Source organism: Apodemus sylvaticus, chromosome 7 (assembly GCF_947179515.1).
Source record: "Apodemus sylvaticus chromosome 7, mApoSyl1.1, whole genome shotgun sequence".
Lineage (NCBI taxonomy): Eukaryota > Metazoa > Chordata > Mammalia > Rodentia > Muridae > Apodemus > Apodemus sylvaticus.
Window position 1 is genome coordinate 123097063 of NC_067478.1, and position 22658 is coordinate 123119720.

Below are 22658 nucleotides of genomic sequence, written 5' to 3' on the forward strand. Positions count from 1 at the left end.
GAGTTGGGGATTGCCTCTGCATTAAGGATGCAGGCTTTTGTCCACATCTCCTCTCAGCTCTGTGACCCTACCTGGTCCAGACCTGTGCAGCCCCTGTGTGGTCTGCCTCAGTGTCTGTGAGTTCATATGTAGAGCAGTCCTGTTGTATCCTCTCTAGCCCTTACAATATTTTTACCTCATCTTCTGCAGGCCTACTGAGACCTAGGGGGAGGATTTCCTGGAGACATTACATCTCTAAGGTCTCTCACTCTCTGTACATTGTCCAGTTGTGACTTTATGGACTTGTCCCCATCTACTAGGGGACAAATAGGAGGAAGATTCTTTGATGATAGCTGAGGAAGATGCTGGTCTATGAGTGTTGTGTTTTATAAAACAGTGCTGTGAGGGGTGGGGCTTGGCTGACCCTACCAAGGTATCCCCCTGACAAATTAAGCCATGTGAAAGGCTAAGCCTAATATAAAAGGGAGTTTATTTGGAACCTGGGGAAAGGGAAGAGGCAGAGGAGAGGGGGACAGAGAAGGAAAGAGAGAGAGAGAGAGAGAGAGAGAGAGAGAGAGAGAGAGAGAGAGAGAGAGAGAGATTGGGGAAAGGGGTAATCTAAAGGCTCCAGTGGAACACTAGTTGTCTTTTTATTGAGAACACAACTGGCTTTAAATTTTTCAAAACCCATTTTTAATGATGGTTCTTGGGCTGCAGTGGCGGCAGTGGCAGCTGCTGCAGCAGCAGCAGCAGCAGCTCGTCCAGCAGAAGGGCCACCAAGGCAACAGGGTCCTGGCAGGCCCTGCACCTGCTACCACTGACCATCGCTGGCCAGCCAGGCTGCAAGCCTTGGCAGATTTACAGTACCTTTCACCTCACTGAAGCCACATCAGAACTCTGCCTCTCTCTAGTCAGTTACAAGAGTCTATCCGCCATCTTGACTCTAGGACACCAGAGAGAACTGACAGCCCCAGGTATGCAAACATAGCCCGAGGCAAACAATGTAGGTGTCTAAGCCTGACAGGTGTTGGTCTGCACCCAGGCCCTGGGCTGTTTGGGGGTCCATCAGTGTGCCAACCTGGCCAGGAGGTTGTTTGCCCAGCAGTTAGTCCCAGAACTTACAGGAAGTGTGTGCTGCCATTTTGGCTACAGGATGCTGGAGAGTTCTAGCAGGCAAAGCCAGCTAATAGTCATAGTCCGAGGCCAATATTGTGGGGGTCTAAGCCTGACAGGCATTGGACTGCACCCAGGCTCTGGGCTGTCTGGTGGGCCGTCTGTGTGCCAACCCGGCCAGGAGGTTGTCAGCCCAGAAGTCTGTCCCTGGACTTGCAGGGGGTGCGCATAGAGTCATCTTGGCTACCTGACAGAACCAGTTAGCAGTCATAGCCCGAGGTGAACATTGCTCAGGACTAAGCCTGTCAGGCTTTTGCCTGGACTCAGGGCCTGAGCAGCTAGGCTAGCCTTGTGCACACCAACCCAGTTGGGGGATCTGCTGCCCTGCAGAGTGATTAGCACTAAGAAAAGGTCCCCACAGCATACACCATCAGCACTCCCTGAAGGAACAAACGGGCATCACCTGGTTCATAGAGACAACCTGGGGCAAGGCACACTAGGGCTCCAAGGGCACACAAGAGGAGGGCAGCACATCAGCAATCTGTGAAAGGGGAAACCCAGCAATCCAGTATTGCAGAAATAGCCTCACAGCCTCACAGGAGGCTGAAACACCAGCCAGAGACAAGACCAACTAATGCCAGAGATAACAAGATGGCAAAAGGCAACCGTAGAAATGCTACCAACAGAAATCTAGGAAATATGGCAACGTCTGAACCAAACTCTCCAACAGTAGCAAGTCCCGGATACCCCAACACACCAGAAGAACAAGACTTGAATTTAAAATCACTGGTCATGATGCTGCTAGAGGAACACAAAAAGGACATAAATTAATCTCTTAAAGAAATACAGGGGAACATGAATAAGCTAGAACCCTGTATAATGGAAACACAAAAATCACTTAAAGAAATTCAGGAGAATAAGGCTCAAGAGATAGAAGCCAATAAAGAAGAAACACACACACACACACACACACACACACAAAATTAAAGAAATGCAGAAGAAAGTGAGTCAAATGGCAGAAGTCATGAAAGAGGAAACACAAAAATCTCTTAAAGAATTAAAGGAAAACACAAACAAACAAATGAAGGAACTGAGCAAACCCATCCTGGATCTAAAAACAGAAGTAGAAACATCTAAGAAATCACAAAGGGAGACAACTTTGGAGATAGAAAACCTTGGGAAGAAATCAGGGGCCATAGATGCAAATATCAACAACAGAATACAAGAGATGGAAGAAAGAATCTCAGATGCTGAAGATACCATAGAAACTATTGACTCAACAGTCAAAAAAAAATGCAAAATGCAAAAAGCTTGTATCCCAGAACATCCAGGAAATCCAGGACACAATGAGAAGACCAAAGCTAAGGATTACAGGTATAGATGAAAGTGAAGATTTACAACTGAAAGTGCCAGCAAATATCTTCCACAAAATTATGGAAGAAATCTTCCCTAACCAAAAGAAAGAGATGCCCATGAATATACAAGAAGCCTTCAGAACTCCAAACAGACTGGACCTGAGCAGAAACACTTCCAGTCACATAGTAATCAAAACCCCAAATGTACTAAACAAATAAAGAATATTAAATGCAGTAAAAGAAAAAGGCCAGTAACATATAAAGGAAGACCTATCAGAATCACACCAGACTTCTCACCAGAGACCATGAAACCTAGAAGATCCTGGGCAGATTTCATGCAGACTCTAAGAGAACACAAATGTCAGCCAAGATTACTATACTCAGCAAAACTCTAAATCATCATAGATGGAGAAACCAAGATATTCCATGACCAAACCAAATTTACACAATATCTTTCTACAAACCCAGTCCTACAAAGAATAATAGAAGGAAAACTCCAATATAAGAAGGGAAACTACACCCTGGAAAAAACAAGACAGTAACCTTCTTTCATTGAACCCAAAAGAAGATAACCACTCAAATATAAAAATAACATCAAAAATGACAGGAAGTAATAATCACTATTCCTTAATATCTCTTAACATCAATGGACTCAATTCCCCAATGTAAAGACATACACTAACAGACTGGATAAGGAAACAGGACCATACATTTTGCTGCATACAGGAAACACACCTCAGTGTCAAATACAAAAACTACCTTAGATTAAAAGACTGGAAAACAATTTTACAAGCCAATGGTCTCAGGAAACAAGCCGGAGTAGCCATTCTAATATCAGATAAAAGTGACTTTCAACCTAAAGTTGAAACAGAAGGACACTTCTTGCTGGACAAAGGAAAAATCGACCAAGAAGAACTATCAATTCTGAACATCTATGTGCCAAATGCAAGGGCACCCTCATTTGTAAAAGAAACTTTACTAAAGCTCAAAGCACACATTGCACCTAACACAATAATTGTGGGTGACTTCAAAACTCCACCCTCCTCAATGGACTGATCAGGAAAACAGAAACTAAACAGGGACGCAGTAAAACTAATTGAAGCTTTGGACCAATTGCATTTGACTGATATTTATAGAACATTTCACCCTAAAGCAAAAGAATATATCTTTTTCTCAACACCTCATGGTACCTTCTCCAAAATCAACCATATAATTGGTCACAAGACAGACCTCAACAAATGTAAGAAGATGGAACTAATCCCATGCCTCCTATCAGATCACTGTGGAGTAAGAGTGGTCTTCAATAGCAACAAAAACAACAGAAAGCCCACATACACATGGAGGCTGAACAATACTCTACTACTCTACTCAATGACACCTTGGCCAAAGAAGAAATGAAAGTAATCAGAGGCTTTTTAGAATTTAATGAAAATTAAGGCACAACATACCCAAATCTTTGGGACACAATGAAAGCAGTGCTAAGAGGAAAACTCATAGCCCTGAGTGCCTCCAAAAAGAAACAGGAGAGATCATACAACAGCTGCTTAATGGCACATGTGAAAGCTCTGGAACAAAAAGAAGCGAATTCACCCAGGAGGAGTAGAAGACAGGAAATCATCAAACTCAGGGCTGAAATCAATCAAGTGAAAAGAAAGAGAACCATACAAAGAATCAACATATCCAGGAGCTGGTTCTTTGAGAAAATCAACAAGATAGATAAACCATTAGCCAGACTGACCAAAGGGCACAGAGAAAGTATCCAAATTAACAAAATTAGAAATGAAAATGGGGATATAACAACAGAAACTGAGGAAATTAAAAAAATCATCATATCCTACTACAAAAGACTATATTCAACACAACTGGAGAATCTGGATGAAATGGACAATTTACTAGACAGATAACAAATACCAAAATTAAATCAGGACCAAATAGTTCAACTACACAGTCCCATAACTTCTAAATAAATAGAAGGAGTCATAGAAAGTCTTCCAACCATAAAAAGCACAGGACCAGATGGTTTCAGTGCAGAATTCTATCAGACCTTCAAAGAAGACCTAACACCAATACTCTTCAAACTATTCCACAAAATAGAAACAGAAGGAACACTACCCAATTCCTTCTACAAAGCCACAATTACAGTGATACCAAAACCACACAAAGATCCAACAAAGAAAGAGAACTTCAGACTAATTTCCCTTATGAACATTGATGCAAAATTATAAATAAAATTCTTGCCAACCAAATCCAAGAATACATAAAAATGATCATCCACCATGATCAAGTAGGCTTTATCCCAGGGATGCAGGGTTGGTTCAATATATGGATATCCATCAATTCAATCCATTCATAAACAAACTCAAAAAAAAACCCACATGGTCATTTCATTGAATGCTGAAAAACATTTTTATAAAATTCAGCATCCTATCATGCTTAAAGTCTTGGAAAGAACAGGAATTCAAGGCCCATACCTAAACATAATAAAAGCAATATACAGCAAACTGGTAGCCAACATCAAACTAAATGGAGAGAAACTTGAAGCAATCCCACTAAAATCAGGGACTAGACAAGGTTGCCCTCTCTCTCCTTATCTTTTCAATATTGTCCTTGGGGCATTAGCTCGGGCAATTAGACAACATAAGGAGGTTAAAGGGATACAAATTTGAAAGGAAGAAGTCAAACTATCACTATTTGCAGATGATATGATAGTCTACCTAAGTGACCCCAAAAACTTCACTAGAGAACTCCTACAGCTGATAAACAACTTCAGCAAAGTGGCAGGTTATAAAATCAACTCAAGAAAATTAGTAGTCTTCCTATACTCAAAGGATAAACAGGCTGAGAAAAAAATTAGGGAAATTACAGCCTTCACAATAGCCACAAACCTTGGTGTGACTTTGACCCAACAAGTGAAAGATCTGTATGACAAGAACTTCAAGACTCTGAAGAAGGAAATGGAAGAAGACCTCAGAAAATGGAAAAATCTCCCATGCTCATGGATTGGCAGGATTAATATAGTTAAAATGGCCATTTTGCCAAAAGCAATATACAGATTCAACACAATACCCATCAAAATCCCAACTCAGTTCTTCTTAGAGTTAGAAAGAGCAATTCTCAAATTCATCTGGAATAACAAAATCCTAGGATAGCTAAAACTATTTTCAACAGCAAAAGAAATTCTGGGGGAATCAGTATCCCTGACCTAAAGCAATACTACAGAGCAATAGTGTTAAAAACTGCATGGTATTGGTACAGTGACAGACAGGCAGATCAATGGAATAGGATTGAAGATCCAGAAATGAATCCACACACCTATGGTCACTTGATCTTTGACAAAAGTGTTGAAAACATCCAGTGGAAAAGAGATAGCCTTTTCAACAAATGGTGCTGGTTCAACTGGAGTTTAGCATGCAGAAGAATGCCAATTGATCCATCCTTATCTCCTTGTAATAAGCTAAACTCTAAATGGATCAAGGACCTCCACATAAAGCCAGACACTCTGAAGCTAATAGAAAAGAAACTGGGGAAGACCCTTGAGGACATCAGTACAGGGGGAAAGTTCCTGAACAGAACACCGATAGCCAGAAGCTGGAAAGAACCCAGGTATCCCTCAACAGAAGAATGGATGCAAAAAATGTGGTATATCTACACAATGGAGTACTATTCAGCCATTAGAAACAATGAATTCATGAAATTCTTAGACAAATGGATGGAACTGGAAAACATCATACTAAGTGAGGTAACCCAGTCTCAAAAGATTAATCATGATATGCACTCACTAAGAAGTGGATATTAGCCTAGAAAATTGGAATACTCAAAACATAATCCACACATCAAATGATGTACAAGAAGAATGGAGGAGTGGTCCCTGGTTCTGGAAAGACTCAGTGTAGCAGTATAGGGCAAAACCAGAACAGGGAAGTGGGAAGGGGTGGATGGGAGGGCAGGGGGAGGGAAGAGGGCTTATGGGACTTTCGGGGAGTGGGGGGCCAGAAAAGGGGAAATCATTTGAAATGTAAATAAAAAAATATATCGAATAAAAAAAAAGAAAAAAAATGATGGTTCTTAAACACTTTATTCTCCCCCTGTCCTACTATCTAGGAAAAGAAAGGATTTGGGGAAGTGAGACTGTTTAGAAATGGTTCTTTGGAAAAATCTCATCTGCATTGTCAGGAAATCAACAGCTGAGATCAGCAGGTCAGCAGGTCAGCAGGGGCAGTGGTGTAGCCTAGCTGGAACATCCTGGCACCAGCCAAATCTTAATGAGGGACAGGGTTTACTGGAACCCTGGGAGAAGTTCTCGGCTGTTCCTCTCAGCAGAGTGAAGATCAGTGAAGATCTGCGAAGACATGTGAAGAATATGCTTTGCACAGCTTGCTCTACTCATACTGCCTCCAAACATCAAGCGTCGTCTCTGCATATCTGGCCTCAACATGTGAGTCTGTCTCAGCAGACATCATTCTGCAAATCAGCCTGAGTCCATGGAAATTTCAAGGAACAGCCAACACACCACCAAAAGTTTTTGGTGCATTTCTCTCTGTGGAGTCCCAGCAAACAGAGCCCAACTCCGTGTAAGGTAGGCTAATACATGTGTGCCATAAGCAAAGAATCCCTCATCACATGTCCTCACACATGCTGGCTTTAGCAGAACAGCCTTTCACCTGTGTCTTCTTCAGGGAAATGTTCCTTCATATGTTTGCCCCTGCAAACCACCAACATCCTTCCCAAATCATTTTTCAAAGAACCCTTAAGTTTGCACTTCAAGTTTGGTTTTAAAAGAATTTTCCTAAGACAATAGAACATAACACAGAGATGAAAAAAAGTATGGTGTCCATAAAAACTGAAAATAAGCATATTAATACACTGTCTTAACAGATAAAGTGTAAAGTCTTTAAATATATTAATAGACTGTTTAAATAAATTTATAGGACAGATTAATACCTTCATGGAAAAACTTTGGTTCTAAAATTAGTGAGCTCATGGGAGAATTCTTCAATTTTTCTGATGGCTTGTTCTTTTTGTTCAAATAAGAATATAATATATGTGGTCCTTTCTTAAATAGGTATTTTAAGATTATGGCCAAGTGATACATGAGGAAGTATTAGGATTGAATTAGACAAACAATATTCATTCAATAATTTCTCATGTAATGTGAATCTATTTAATGTGAAAATACAAGGGACCGTGTAGGAAGGATAACTGCTAGACCCGAGGGAGGTTAAAGCGCAGGAGATTTAGGAGTGAGAACAGGTAGATTCTTCCTAGAATTATCTAGAAGTTAGATTTGATATGAGCTGGTGATGTTGTTTATTTCAACCTTTGGCCATGAAGCAAATAAATTAGGACCTCATCAGGGTATCTCCTTTTGTGTCTTTCACAGGAAGAGAAATAAATTTTAGGTGAAAAATTCACTAATTTTTCTCTGTCTCTCTTTTTCCTTCAGAATAACTCAAAAAGGGAGAAAAATGGAGATACACAGTTAGCCATTAAATAAAAATTTTCTAACTTCAGGCTAATGAGAGTCTTTGACATCATAAAATTTGTATCAAAGTTTCCTTCTGTTTCCTGGATGAATTTCTGAGTCTTTTTCAAAAATTGATTTCATTAGTCATAGGAAATGTTTAAAGTGTGATAGCATGCTTCACGGCTCTTAGGCAGGATGGAATTTTACATAAAATTCAGCATGGGCTGGACCTCCCTTCACAGTTTGTTTCTTCGTGTTCTTCTAGAGGTCTTTTTATATGTAAAGGCATGTGTGAAGACCCAGCGGGACCCAGGAAATAGGAAGCTGAAAAGTTCCAAATTCATGTGGAAATAGAGACTAAAACACTGTAATGGTTCCCACACAGCTGTGGAGGAGGGGTGTTGGTGGGAGAAGCCCTACACTGCCTAGCAGGACAGGAAGTGCTGCTGGGTATGACAAAGCTCCTGATGGGTGGCAGCTGCGGCCACTGCTTCAGACAGTCTGTGAACCTGGCTAGTATGGGTATGGATTTCTGTCTTGCTGGTCTCCCTCAGAAATTTCCACCCCAGTTATGGAATGTGCACGGAATGCAGAGAGGGAGCTCTGCTTCTAACAGGATGTTGCTGCTCTCTTGTCTTTCCCTGTTCTGACATGTTCTGCCCACTGAAGTTCAAATTAATTTCTTTCCCTGTCTTTATAGGGAAAGAGCAAATAGACACACTCAGGCCATGCTGTCTTCTTTATAATAGTCAATTTTCAAGGGTTATTTTTCATTGAGCGAAGGAAATGAGTCTCATTAGCCTTTCTTTATGACTCTTGTATCACAGGGCTAACTTTAACAATTCAGAGCTCTCCGTCCATACCGAGTGGTCCAGCTTAAGGCCCGTGTCCTCAATGTGGTCTTTGTGTTCTTTTGTGAAACAGGATGGAGCCTGTGTCCCTCTGCCTTCCTTCCACAGGGATTCACCCCTAGACAACACTCAGCAAGACAGCAGGTTGGCTTGGGGTTTGATGAGAGAATTCATAGATTGAAGCCCGGTGCAAAGACATGCTTTTATGAGATATAAAGCTGAGCTCTCGTCTACTGTGTACCTGTGACACATTTTCACCTTCTGTTCATTAAACCATTTCTCATTCTCTTGAACTCATGCACTTGAATTTTACTACCAGGTGCTTAACCCAAATAATTTGTTGCTTGAAAAACTTACCTATCTCACAATTACTATTTTAGCTCTGATTCCTAATGTTCTTACTGTGATTATTTGGGTTCAGAAAATAGAAAAAAAATCATGTTTTGTATTCTAGTAATTCAGAGGCATTGATGTGAACTGTAATATGAATGAATTTACTACATAAACCACATAGACAATTCATGGAAAGAACAGAGATATTCTTTCTGTATTGATCTCTGTAACACATCTTCCACTCTTATGTTTTAAAAACATTCCCTATTTGCATCCATATCACTCCCAGTGTCTGTTCTTAACAATCTGCTAGTAGGTGTCCATATTATCTATTGTAGTCATTTTTTATTACTTCTGGGTTTTCTCCATTTCTTTAGAGTGTGAGTACTCCTCATAGCCTGTGTATGTGTCAATGAAATGCTATGTGCTCTGGCAGACCCTTGCATCACTTTCAGATTATATATCCAAGATTTATCTGCACAATCACTCAGACCATTCAAGTACTTCCCTACATTTGATTTAATGTATACACATGTTCAAAACACCAATCAAGATGTGTGCCTGCCTAGTCCTTTATGTGTGGACTATTTTTACCTGCAATTTTTCTCAAGTTATGTGAAATTAACTCTCATGGCTGGAGCAAAAGTACTATATTTATAAGTCATTGTCTTTTTCCCTCTACAAAAGAAATAATCTCTGTATACACTAGCTTAAAATTTCTACCATGATATCTCTGATCCACATTCTTAGCCTTTGATCATTTTGTTTACTAAGAAAATGGAGGCCTCCAGAAAGCAAAATGTGCAGACTCAGCCTCAGTGTGCTTCCTCCAAGTGGCTGCTTTATGTTTCTGTGGAGGACCACCTTGCTCTCATTCAAGGCACGTGCTTATTACTAGGCCCATTATCCCTTACTTGCCCAAGGAGCTGCATGCTACCAACCTTTCTGCATTCTGCATTACAAAGGTGCATGCTAATCCCATGTTTCTCATAGAAATCAATGTGTGATTGTACGTGTGTGTATGTTCTTTGCAGAAACTCATTAATGCTTTCACTATTTTTTTTTCAGATCTTGTTTGCAGAAAAACTCTGTAAGAATCCTATTATTGTTTCCATCTCCTCATAGCCAAGCCAAGTTTTGATCTTGGCTCTGGTGATGGTCATCAAGATCATCTGTTGTTCTAACCATATGGTTAACTCTAATTCCTCACCTTCCTTTATCTACACCAGGCCCAGTGTTTGACATGATTTTCCCTCCTTTAGGAGGCCTCACTTGACTTGAAGATGTCACTCTCTCTACTCACATCTAAGATCTAAACAAGCTGCCAACAATGTTTTCTAAAAATGACTACATGACAAAGTAGCTTGTGGACTAACACCTGCATTTGTGATTATGATCAACACCCGTATCTGTAGCTATGATTGATATGTGCATCTGTGGTCACAATCCATTCCTGGTGGTCATGAGCAACACCTGCATCTGTGGTCACACTCAACACCTGTGTTTGTGGCCATGAGCAACACCTGCATCTGTAGCCACAATCAACATCTGTATCTGTAGTCATCATAAATACCTGTACCTCTTGCCATGAATACTGCTTTGTTCATTAGCACTTAGGTCTGTTAAAAAGTGATTGAGCCTAGAAAGATGCTCTTTTAGAAGATCCAAGCTCAGGTTCCAGCACCTACATGGCAGCTCATAAACACCTGTAATCTTGTACCAGATGATTCCATGCTTTCTTTTAGCCTCTGAAGGCACCAAGTAATCACATAGTACACACACATGTATATATATGCAGATACAATATTAATGCACATAAAATAAAAATAAGCAGGTCTTTAAAATAAATCCTTAGCTTGTAGTTTACAAAAAAAGTGGACTGTAAGTTGGAGTTAGCCTACCAGCACTGTGTTCTTTCACAATTCTAGACTTCTGAGTGGTCAAGTGTCTTGAGGCCCCATTTGTAGATCTTCTGTCCAGAGTGGAAGAGTTTACTTACTTGGTAAGACTAGTATTTAAACTTCAAATACTGTTAATTAGTGTTGGTGTACCAAGGTGTATACTTCTTATGGACTTTGTCACCAAACATTTAAATCGTGGTTTTGTCTCCATAATATCTGCATTTGTATAGTCACTGTGAATGTAACTCAAACTTAAATCCTGATGTCCCTCTAAGACATTGCTCCAGATTTTCTCAAACCAACACCTATGTTGCTTCTGACTTGTTTAATAATGATTTGTTTTATGCCCCACATTGAGCCTGTCTGTGGTTTATGTGATTTTGTGTGATTGAGGCTATCTATCCTTTGTTGTATCTGCAGAGCTGAAATCATACAGATATAGGTCATTTCCCTTCACTCATATCATGAAGATAGTCTAAGTTACCTGTTAACTGCCCTATGGCAAGTATACCCTAAGGCAGTGTTTCTCAAAGCATGGGCCATTAAACCATCTATAGGTCCACAAGGAGAAAAGGATCTTATACTGTATAGAAACTACATTATTGATCATACAATTTAGATTGTGTTTTCTATTAAATTTAATCATGAGTATTTGCAAACAGGGTGCAAAGTCTTTTGAATGTCTCTGAAATAGCTTTTCTTATTGACATTCCAATATTATAGCTCATTCTTTCCAAAGTAGTTGGTCTATTTGAATTAGGTTTCATTTTAAATATGGAATAGTTTTGTTACTTGTAAAACACTGTAGGATCTTTTGCCTGCAGTTTAAAACTAATACCACCAGATGGTGATATTTTATTGAGAATATGATGTGATCTCCAAGGATTAATCATCTTGAAAAATTGATTATTTTTATAATACAATGGGTCTTATTTGTATGAAACAATAAATATAAATATTGAAAGAACAGCAGTGATATGTAAATGCATATACCTTAGGTTGATACTTAATATTTATCTCGTTTTGTTTTTAAATTCATTTGTACTTTTAAATTTATTTTATTTTAGTTAAATTTATTTTTCAAAAATTAATTCATGTATATAATACATTGTATTACTCTCCTTCCCAGACTTTCCAGTCTTTCTTTCCTTTTGGTCAATCCCATTTCTCTTTCTCACATCATGCCTTTCTGTATTACCTTTTGACTCACTGAGTTTAACCAGGGTCATCTGTGGACAATGGATTTGTGGACCATCAGAACTGGCCTCTGCAGCTTGTTGGTCTCATCAATGGGAAAGCAGCCAAAGACAATGACTCCCCATTTCCAAGAATGTATTCGTAGTCATGGTGCAGCAGGGAGAGGTCCCTCCCCAGTCTATGACTTCTTATTGAAGAGCTCAGTCCTGGGCAGGGGCTGTATGGGTAACAGCAGCTGCTGTGAGATCTTGTCTGCCATGGTTGTGATGTGTCCAGCAATAATCCTTTTGAAGCGCTTCTCTTGATTTTCCTGTGTTTAAATTCTTCATGATCCTTTTTCCATAGTGTTCCCTTGTATTAACTAATTTATTTTTCTTTTTAAACTGCTGTTATAAAACACCGTGACTATGACAAAGAAGGAAGAGCTAAATTGTTTCATGTTTCCAGGTGGATTAAAGTCCATCACTGTCAACACAGGGAAACACGGCATGGCATCAGGCTGAAAGCTCACATCTTAAACCACAATCATGAAGCCTCATGGGACTGGGGAAGGACTCCAGGCTTTGAACTCTCAAAGCCTGCTTCAGAGACACACTTTTTCCAGCATGGCCACACCTCCCAAACTGCCAAAATCGTGCCACCAAGTGGGCTTTGGAGATTATATCAGTCACCACATCAAACCACTACAGTCCTGTTTAGGGGTGAGCACTCAGCCAGCACTTGTCAGCACCTTGAGCAGCTGTGTCTCCGCAGTCACAGCTGTTCGCTCTGAAAAGGGGCTTGTCTGATTAATGCTTAGAGTAGCACTTGTCTGTCTATATAAGCAGATGTTTAGAATGTTAATTTAACTGAATAGCAGTAGTGTTGTCTTTAGGGCTCATTAATTCCCTGTCCACATGTGTTTGGCTAGGCTTACAGTAGCAGGCATTAGTCCCCTCTGCTAGGGTCAACCTCAAGTTCAATTAAAGAGCAGTAGTTGTCCCCTTAACAATGATGCCACTGTTGTACAAGTGGGGACTTCTTGTTTGGAAACATCATATGGTTCACAGCTGGAGCTTCCATAGCACTTTCTAGAACCATGGAAGCTAGCATTCAGGGAGGAGGCTTCTTGCAGATTTAACTTCATTTCTCTAGTAATTAGTAATGTACTCTGCTGTCACAGCCTACATTGTTCTAGAGGCCTCTGGGACTCCTATGACCAAGAACTCATGTGTTTTACACTGGGAATTTTGCTTAATAACCCATAGCTTTTAGGAGCAGCATGGCACATCCATTGGGGACAGCTTCCTTCAAATGCCCATTTAAGAAAATTATGACTTAACTGGGTTAGATGATAGCATCTTTTCATCTAGCTTATCCACACATTTAAGTTATCCTCTGCCACCCCCCATCTTCCATCACTGGACTTTTCTTACGTCATCTCACCCACAGCACTTTCCTTCTCTACTCCCATTTCTGCTTATGTTTTACTATTCCCCCTCCCATGCACCCCATGTAGTTTCCTGGTTTGCATAGCATTCTAAGTTAGACATATATGTCTATAAAGCCCAAGGTAGGATCCACATATGAGAGAGAGCATGAGGTATTTGGTTTTTTGGTCCTCAGTTACCTCATTCACTTTAATTTCTACCACATCTTTCCACTTACCTGAAATTTCATAATTTCATTTTTCTTTATGGCCAAACAAATTTTGATTGTGTATGTGTATCAATTTTCATTACTAGGTTAATAGTAGATGAACATTTAGGCTGGTTCCAATCCTTAGCTACAGTGAGCATGGTTGTGCAGGTGTCTCTCTGGAAAGAAATAAAGTCTTTGGGTATATGCTCAGGGGTCTTATTGCTCAGGCCTATGGTAGCGACTCTTCAAGCATCGTGAGATCAGACTGCTTTCCATGGCCTCACAGATTTATATTACTACATGCATGTCAGGATGCTTTTTATTTTAAATATATTTTTAAACAAGATAAAGAAAATTTCTACTCCTATGAGAATTTTGTACAATGTATTTTTATTATATTCTCTCTCCCCTAATTTTCCCCAAATCAGTACCCTTATCTTAGTTCCTTTCCTATTGTCATGGCAGAATACCATTATCATAGTAACTTACAAAAGAAAGCGTTTAATTTAGGTATTCATGGTCTCAGAAGGCTAGGGTCCATGATCATGGCCAGGAACATGGCCACACCTGGAATAGTAGTGGAGAGCTTACATCTAACTCACACACAGGAAATGGAAAGAGCTAACTAGGAATGGCTTAGGTTTTTAGCTTCGAAAGGTCACCCTTAGTGACACACCTCTTTTAACAAGAACACATCTAGTCCTTTCCAAACAGTTCCACCAGGTGTGGATCAAGCGTTCAGATATGAACATTCATAGCTCTATAAATTTTTTCCTAACATGCACCCATGTCATCCACCAACTCTATCAAGTGTAATTAGTGGTTCTCATATACTCTTCAATGTATGACCTTCCATTGGAACACTGAGAATTTGCCATAGGTTGCCCTGTTTAACAAAACTGATTTTCCCTCTTCCAGCAAGCTATCAATTACATATGGCTGGCACTGAGACTTCGTGCTTGTCCCCCTTCTCCATGCTGGGATTTTCTCTGGCCTGAGCTTGCACAGATCTTGTGCTATCGTGAGTTCATGTGTGCCCTGCTGGGTCCAGAAAGTATAGGATTTATTTTTGTGTATATGGATATGTATGTGCCTGTGTGAGGGTATGTGCAAGTAAATGCATGTACCCATGGAGGGTTTCTGGTCCCCTGGACATGAAATTACAGGCCAATGTGACCCACTCAATATGGATGCTGGAAAATGAACTTCCACTTTTGCAGGAACAGTGTGTTCTTAACTGCTGAGATGTTGCTCCAGCTCTTCATTTGCAGTTGATGATGTCTAATGTTGCTGGGGTAAAATGGTGTCTATCAAAAGCTTTACTATGCATATCCTTTATTATAAAAGATATTAATCAGTTTTGCATCTTTATTATTTGTATTTTTTTAGAACCTTTTAAAATTCCTTATTCCATTAAAAAAAACTGGCTTATTATCTTGATGTTATGTGTTTTGAGTTGCAATTCAATATATAAAGAGCATTAAAGCATTAGAATTTCTTGCCATTCTATTTTCTTGTAAAATTCTTTCTGAACCCGTTGCCCCCAGATCATAATTCTCTTCAGACAACCTTCTATTTAGAATCTGTAAAATAAATTTAGCCTCTTATAGGAAGCTTTGTGTTCTTCTAGCAATTTTTAAAATTAATTTTCCTTATTTATAGCAAACAGCATCATGCTGGCAAGAGCTTTCGGTTTCTGTATACCCATACCAGATTCAAGGTTGGAGATAGAAAAAGCCTGTGAGTTTCAAAAGGAAATAATAAGCCTTATGAAATACATCCAGAGCCTTCTCTCTAACAAAGGACCACTGTCTAGGGAAAGGGAATTTATCACAGTTAAATTCCAGCTGTCCTTTATCACTTAAGGGAAGGAGAACATGTTGTCACTAACGGTTAGAGACTTGAGATAAAGACTGAAGTCTTAGAAAATCCTAAAGCAAAGTGAAGAAGTAAAATTGAAGCAACAACAGGAGGAATGTGAAACCTTGACATGAAGACTTTAAACAGTTAAAATAATTATTAAATATTTTCAATTTTAAACAGATTAGCATAATCAGTTAAAAGGACTTTGCTGATATTAATTTTTTCAGAAATTCAGATGTCTGTTTCCTCCATTCCTTCTCAACTTCATTACCTGTTCTTTTGTTATTACACACACGCGTGCGCACACACACACATATACACACACAAACACACACGCATAACATAAACACACACACACTCACACAATATGTTTTTAATCGAACATAAAGTAAAAGTAGACACCTCATTAGAATGAATGCTGTGCCTAGAATATTGTCATGGTGTGAAGTGCTAAGGGTTCAGCGGCTCTTCCCTATGGCTTTCGTGTTTGTTGCTTACATACCTCTTGCTGGCAGACTTCTCTTGTCTTTGGGAGCATTCTGTATTTTAGCATCTCTACCATTATGGAGGCTCCATTTCATTTCCCCATTAAGGGCTCCCTGCTTGGAATCCTACTATGTTGCACATTGCCTGGCCTCTTAGATCATCCTTAAAATGTAGCCACAAGCCTGCAGGACACAGAAACTGTTCTATTTTGCAAACATGCAAAACCATACTGCTATGGTGTATGAGGCTCATCATATGCTGAAATAGTAGTGAGGGCTGCTGTATCTTCTGTGCACTTGGGCAGCTGAAGCCTGAAAAGCACTTTCTCAGGTGGCCTTGTGCAAACAAGGCAACTTAGCAGACAATCTCTCAAATGTGTTTGTGATTTAGACATTAGAATCTTCCATGGGTAGAATTTAATCATCATCCCAGTGAGAAGTTCTCAACTTCTGCTTAATGGCACTAATATCTTCGATGTTTATAATCTCCATATCTGCAAACTGAAGTAATATGGACAGACTTAACATTTAAAAATAGGAACTCTGTTTTCTTTCTCCTTCAGTTTACTTTTGTTGCATTTTCTTCCTGAACCCCAATTTCCCCCTGTGTGTGTGTGTGTGTGTGTGTGTGTGTGTGTGGCCACGTGAATACCACTACACATGTGTAGAAGTCAGGGAAGAGTTTTGGGACCAGGTTCTGTTATCTGCTGTATTCCTAGAAGGCAAAACAGAGTCAGGATGAATAGCATCCATTGAAGCTGTGGACCTGCCAGGAATGCTGGGAGTACTACAGCTCTTAGAAGAGAGGCAAGGTTTGGGCAGCCTACACAGGGAAGATAGCCAAAGTCCTTCCTATCTAGTCCACTCCCGAGTCAGTGCCAGCACCAGCAACAGAGCTGGCAGCATAAGTAGTAGTTTCGGCAGCATGAGCCTGACCAACTAGGCAGGTCCAAGGTCCAGGGCTGAATGCTTTGGGAGAGAGAACATTTCCCCAAGTGTTAAAGCTCAATCAAAACAGGCACTCTCAGATGATCCTCAGTGAAATACCTTGTGTGCTTTATTCCATGTGGACAGAACTATATAAACACTAAAGAAAGGGTTGGGATTTAGGGGTAGGTAATTCCTATTGGCTCAGTATGAGATGTTAGTGATGCTCTGTTTGATAAGAATCCAGGTGTTTCCTTATGTGATCTTTTGCCTATGGTCAGTCTTGTGGTTACATGTTATAGAACAGGTACAGAAATGAGTTGGAACTGATTCAACTCCTGCTGATCTCAAGTCTGAGATACCAGGGTCTGAGCTCACTCATCTCTACCACTTCTGTCTGCATAGCCTGCTGGCTCTTCCTCCATCATGTGAAACTTCAGTCTCTGAACTAAGGTAGTCAGTGTGGGGAGCGAGCCCAGCGCGACAAGTCAGGCCTGGCTTCCCTCATGGAGCAGCTTGATAGTCTCTAGGCTCAATTATTGAGTCCCACACAGAACCACCCATTAAGCTACATTTACAATTCCTACATAGCCTGCATCTCCAAAGTCTTGTTCCTCCCACAGACAGTTCTGATGGTTGGAAACCACAGGGTTAGGTTTAAGTACAATGATGACCACAGTTTTCTGTATCACTTGTTTTCCATTTATGTGATCAAAGAAAGCCACATCTTGTAGAAAGAAAGCTTTATTTTGATTCACCGTTTTTGCCTTTCAGTATATCAGGGTGAGGATGAGTATCTGTGAGCACTGAGGAGCACTCTTGTCATTGTGGATCAGGAAGCAGAGGACAGCAAATGCAGGCATGCTGCTACATTTGTTTGTTCCTCCTGTCAGTCAGAGTGGTCAGACCATCTAAAAATTCTGACCTACATTCAGGGTGGGTCTTTCCTCTTCATGTAACCCTTCTCTAAAAGGTCCTCAGAAACACCACATGTTTGCTTTAGTCAGATTGTCACATCAGTGACTCTAAATCTAACTAAGTTTACAGTGACCTTCAGGCTGGTCTTAAAATGCCTAATGTGAGGTCGAAAGAGGCAGAGGTTTTCAGAGAGGAGAGAACACAGTGTTGTACTCAGTTGGGATGGGGGTGTTGAGGACCAAAATCTACTGAGCATCATGCACCTTGGCATCATTGTCATTGGGTATTCCATTGTTATCTTAGTGTCTGGCATCTGATTCTTAGAGCTGCACAGATGATCAGAATCATGCCAGTACCTGTCAAGAGTGAAGGACATGAAAATCTGACCAGGAAGTGAGGGCATAAGGCATTTCTGATGCTGTATGATGTACGCTTGGAATAGGAAAGGTAACAGAATGATTAGGCACTAGGGCAGCAGGATTTGTATAAAATTATAAAGAGACCTCAAACCACTTCAGAGAGTGACTTGGAGATCACTAAGTCTAAAATCTTATAGTCTTCTCAGCTTGGTGTAAAAGTAAAAAGATGTACCTACATCCATCCAGTCCTCAGGGGCTTAGCAGTGCTTGATCTGTCATTCTGCTAGCTGAGCTGTATGTTCCAGAAGCACAGTCTCAGTGTTGTGGACTAAGTTCATTCCTCCTTAAGAAACTGGGTGAGACATTATTCAATGGCACAAAGAGTGCTTCCTTTATAGAGTAATTGTTAAGATTAAAGGACTTAATACATAGTTAACAGCAGGAACTGCATTTGACAGTAGTCAGCATTGTAGAATCGATGGTTGCTGTTTTTCTTATTATTAATGATTGGATGGAGAGTACTCATGAGGCTCTGAGGGATTTGTTTTGACAGGTTTATGGCAGTGGCTTACTCAAATGTTACTTGTAACAGCATCCAAAGAGGATAATATTTAACGAATTGCAATGTTTACTTTATCTTATTTGGAAAAATAGAAATAAACAGAAGAATTAAAAACAAAAACAAAAATCAGAAGTGTCACCATAATCTTTTTATGTATTTTTTTGAGATTTATTTATGCCTTTGATTTAAATGAGTACTCTGTCCTCATAAACAGGAAAAGAGAGCACCAGGTCCCATTACACATAATTGTACCATGTGGTTGCTGGGAATTGAATGCAGGACCCCTGGATGAGTAGCCAGTGCTCCTATCTTCTGAGCCATCTCTCCAATGCCCATAATCTATTTGAATCTCTGCTTATTCAGGTTTGGATCATAGCATTAGTCTCAGTTGTGTGAGCATCACCATCATAATGTTTGTTTATTTGGGGGGGGGGTTACTGTTGTATTCTTAGAGGCACAGTATTGTTGAGTTAAATATTCATTCACATTGGTTTGCTTTCAATTTTGATTTCTCTTTACTGTGATGATGATTATGAACTTGATGAGGCTGCAGATGTTGTTTCCAAATCTAATGGGAGGGCTAGGTTGGAGGAGGAGGAGTTAGTGCATGTAGGGAGTTCATGAATAATTTGCACCCATCAAATTTTACAATTCTTGAATCCAAGGCAGAATCACAGGCCAGATGGTTTAAGTTCAGGCTTTTGTTTTTGTATTTTGGACTAGAGTCTGAACAGAGCTTGCTTAACTCTGAGTGACAGAGATGAATTTGCCTAGCTGGCTGGTATTTCATTCAAATAATATATAGAGACAACTCTTTTCCTTCATGTAATTCCGTGTCAATATATTAATTATAGAATTATAGTCAGCATCACCCCATAGATACATGTGTGTTTTTTGGGTATGTAAGCACGTATGTGTGTGTGCACCTGTGCATGTGTGTGTACATGTATATGAATGCATGTTTCTATGTGATTGTGCACATGTGTACAGGAGCATGTGCACATGTGTTTATTAAAGTAGAGACCAAAGTTCAATTTTGGTAGCTTATTTAATCTATCTGAACCTTATTTTTGAGACAGGGTCTCTCACTGAACCTGCCGTTCACTAATTGGGTTAGGCTGGCTGGCCAGCAAGATCCAGGTATTCTGTTGTCCTTGCCTCTTCAGTGCTGGAAGGAAAAACATCTAGCCTGGCTTTTCATATGAATTTACAATCTTGAGCTTCACTTGACATATATATTATATGTAAGAATATATAAATAAAATATACATTTACTTACATATATACACATATGTATAGTATAGGGTGTGTGTGTGTGTGTGTGTGTGTGTGTGTGCTATAGGGAAGAAAATGTAGACTTATTGTCATTGTTTCAAGCCTTTTCCATTTTAAAATTTTTGAGTTTTCTAATGACAATTTTATTATTGATATAGGCATCAGCCTTATCTGGATATAAGGATCAAGCATGGATTTTTTCCAACATAGGAATTACTCCATTGTGCCTACTAAATATATATCTTTTGGGGAACAGAATTTAATATCTTTACTATAATATAGCTATGGGTGATTTGGACACAACTAGAGTTGGAAACTCCATTTTTTTTTGTGGTGGGTAGGTGTAGTGAACTGTATTGAAAGTATTCATGAGGATAAGGCTCCCAGGAGTCTTCATGTTATTTTAGGGGTCTGGGATGGAAACTGTTAAGGAGATGCTCAGAGTCCAGGACTGAGTTGGGATGGGGACTTCGTGGCAATGGAGGGCTTCTTTCTTGCTCTTGTGACCTTGCTGAACTGGGTGGCCCAGGGCTTCTTACTCCTGGGAGGCCATGTAGGCCAAGAGGTCCACCACCCTGTTGCCCTAGCTGTATTCATTGTCATACCAGGAAATGAGCTTTACAAAGTTGTCATTGAGAGTAATGCCAGCCCCAGCATCAAAGATGGAAGAGTGAGATTCACTGTTAAAGTTGCAAGAGACAAGCTCATCCCAGTTTAGGCCAGATGCCCTTTAGTGGGCCCTCAGACACCTGCTTCACTATCTTCTTAATGTCATCATATTTCATAGCTTTCTTAAGGTGGCTTGTCAGATCTATGATGGACACATTGGAACAAGGAAGACCATGATAGTGTGTTTTACATTCAGCTCTGATCTTTCCCGTAACCTTGGCAGCACCAGTGGATGCAAAGATGATGTTCTGGACAATCCCAAGGCCAACACACTGCAGCTTTCTAGAGGGGCCATCTACAGTCTTCTGAATGGCAGTAATGGCATAGACTGTGGTCATGAGACCTTCTTCACTGTCATAGTTTTCATGGATGACTTTGGTCAAAGGGGATAATCTTGGTGCAGGAACCTTTGCTGACAATCATGAGTTGTCATACTTCTCATGGTTTACAACCATTATAAACATTAGGGCATTGGCAGAAGGGGCTGAGATGAGAGCCTCTTTGCCCCATCTTTAAAGTGGGTCCCAGTTTTCTTCATGGTGATGAAAATTCCATGAGACTGCATAGCATACCTGGAGCCAGCATAACCCTGTTTGATGTTGGTGGGACCTTGTTCCTAGAATATGGTGATGACCTTCCTTTTGATGAGAAGTATCCCATTCTCAGTCTTGAATGTGCCCTTGAACTTGCCATGGGAAGAGTCATACAGAAATATTTGACCATGTGGTTGAGGTCAATGAAGGGGTCATTGATGGTGGCAACAATATTCAGTTTGCAAGAGGAGCTGGCAGCCCTGGGAACCAGGCATCCAATACAGCCAAATTTGTTCACTCCAGTCTTCACCATCATGTCTAAGGGATGAGGCTGGCACTGCATGAGAAGATATGGCTGTCTCTGGAACAGGGAGGAGCAGAGTCCACGTGTACTCTTTATATTCTGTTTTTTGAGAAATAATGATGGTGATTATTTCATGTCAGACACATACCTCTTTGACATTGTTATAAGTCTCCCAATAACTCTATGAGTTATCATCATCATATGAGTTATTATCATCCACATTTACAGTGAGCTTACTAAGGTTGAGTAACTTGCCTAAGTTTACTCCCTCTGGCTCCATAGACTATGCCCATGCAGTAAATCTGGGGAGCCGAGGGTGCTAAGAATCCACTAGAATCCCATGATGGCCTCCAGTATTATTTGGAACTTCGCTGATGTTCAAACTACTAATCATTATAGCCGTAAGAGTTCTGTTCAATGTGTGCATCTTCTTAGTATTCCCATGACAAATGTAGCATCGTAAAAATGCACAAAGGAAAGAGAAAGATAGTCTTTACTCTATTAATTTTTATTATCACATTTTAAGTCTGAAGCTGGGGAAATAATTCCTTATTACCAGGCACATTAAACAGCCCAGGAAGCAGATCAATAATAGAATGCACAGAGACCACATAGTACCCCTTTATCTCTGTCTTTGAGAAGTACATCAAGCTTATCCTTCCCCCCTATCATATTCTTCTTCTTGCTTTCAACTAAATTTCTTTCCTGTTAGTCTTCTGCTTGGGTCCAGCTATACTTGAGGACAGTTTTTATTTTGACACTGTTGCCACCATGCTATTGATGCAGAAGCCCAGTGTGATATCAGAATGTCAACAATTGCAATTGTTTTATGAAAAAAAGTATGAAGTAGATTTTCAAATTTTTGTTGATTTTTCAACTATCCAAGTGATAACAATAGTTTGCATTTTCAATATATGTTCTCAGGATAAGTATATATGGATAGTTTAAGC

The 22658-nt window shown here is 40.0% G+C and overlaps 1 pseudogene; it reads right to left on the reverse strand.

Annotated features, from left to right (window-relative positions):
- Positions 1 to 20906: 20906 nt before the first annotated feature.
- LOC127689846 (glyceraldehyde-3-phosphate dehydrogenase-like) lies at positions 20907 to 21717 on the reverse strand (annotated as a pseudogene).
- Between the last annotated feature and the right edge of the window lie 941 nt (positions 21718 to 22658).